Raw genomic sequence first — 1,889 nt, 5'->3', positions numbered from 1 at the left:
TAATCTACAAAGAGGTTTTAGATATATTGTGCCTTACATTCAGAATGCTTAAAAACACAGTTTTATCATTTGGATCTAGTCACAGCTAATACTTATACTAATTGACCAAACCATTACTGTGACTACTTCCCAGAACAATGTAGGCTTTATACCCAAGAGACAAGCCTCAGGACATTCAGGAAGAAGTCTTAGGTCATTAGAGTGATTGAACATTTATCAGGCTTTCACAGCACACTAGACTGGCTAAGATGCACAAGACATATGCTTTGCTTAAACACATCCCCATTTAAAGGAAAGGGGCAAGACTCTGCTAAATAACTCTCTATTGAAGAAGCAAAAGAATAAAAATACATTCAGTTGACTAAATTCTGTAATGCTTATCAATTTAGGGGAGGAAGTCAGTTGTAAGGATAAAAGGGAGGCCACTTTTATAAGCATAAACAATGATATTCTGTCTCTCACTTTAGAAGCCACCTAGAGCCTATCTGGCCCTTAGTCCATCTTGAGAAGAATTTCTAGGCTAAACTGGTCTCCTAGTATTCTGAAACACTGAATATTTGCTTCCCCAATTCCAGAGACTTTCTACTGCTTAAAGCTCTCAACTGTGGCAACTCACTTGAAAGATATTCCTCAGAGATTTATACTCTAAATGTTTTCTCTTTCCTTTCTTCCCTTCCCTTCTCTTCCTTTCCCTCACCTTCCCTTTCTTTACTCTTCCTTCTTTTCTCTCTGGCCCCACCTCTCTGTCTCTGTCTCTCCTGTCTGTCTCCGGCACATTTCTTTCCTTCCTTACCCACACTCAGCAATTAAAATATTAATCTTCTTGGTGTTAAAATTGAAACTACTTTTTGAGGAGTAGACAACCTGAATTATCATCCAGCTTCTCTCCTTATTGTCTGTGAGTCTAAAGTATGCTCCCAGTCCATTCACTTCTTACTAATGGGTCTTTCTGCTTCCACTTTTAACTGTGTGAAGTTCTCTCTTTACAAAACAGCCAGAAATTGCCATTTTAAATTTAAATCCGACTATAACACTTTCTTGCTCAAAAGTCTTCCATGAGTTTTCATTTTGCTTGGAGCAAAATCCAAAATCCTTCTATGGAACCAAACCCCTTTGGGACCTCTGAACTCATGTTCTGTGCTCTCCCCCTCATTCTCTACATTCTAGATACACTCTCTTCTTCTCTTTTCTGCTATGATTTTAGTCATTGTCACCTTTGAACTAATGCTATTCTTACTTTATGATGAACTCTGTCTACATGGCTGTTTCATTCCTCTTGTAAATGTTTCAGCCTCCTCCAATTGTCTTCTCTTCAGAAAGGACTTCCTAGATTGTAGCCAAAAGCAGCTCCACCCTTTATAAGTGAGATCATGTGGTATTTGTTGTTCTGTGGTTGGCTTATTTCACTTAGCATAATGGCCTACAAGTTCATGTTCACATTGTTGAAAATGACAAAATTTCATTCTTTTATAAGGCTAAATAGTATGCCTCTGTGTGTGTGTGTGTGTGTGTATGTGCACACGTGTGTGTGTGTGTCAGTGTTGGGGGAGGGATGTGGTGGGAGGTGGTTGGATCATGGGGACAGATTTCCCCCTTGCTGTTTGCATGACAGTGAGTGAGTTCTCATTACATCTGCTTGTCTGAAAATGTGTGACACTTCTCCCTTTCTCTCTCTCTGTCCTGTTCCACCATGGTAAAACATGCTTGCCTCCCCTTCACCTTCTGCCATGATTGGAAGTTTCTTGAGGCCTCCCAGTCATGTTTCCTGTTAAGCCTGCACAACTGTGGGTCAATTAAACATCTTTTCTCCATAAATTACCAAGTCTCAGGTAGTTCTTTATAGCAGTGTGAAAACACACTAATACAATGGACATTTAGGTTGTTTCCAC

Source organism: Pongo pygmaeus, chromosome X (genome assembly GCF_028885625.2).
Source record: "Pongo pygmaeus isolate AG05252 chromosome X, NHGRI_mPonPyg2-v2.0_pri, whole genome shotgun sequence".
NCBI classification, from domain to species: Eukaryota; Metazoa; Chordata; class Mammalia; order Primates; family Hominidae; genus Pongo; species Pongo pygmaeus.
Note: the sequence above shows the minus strand (reverse complement) of the source record.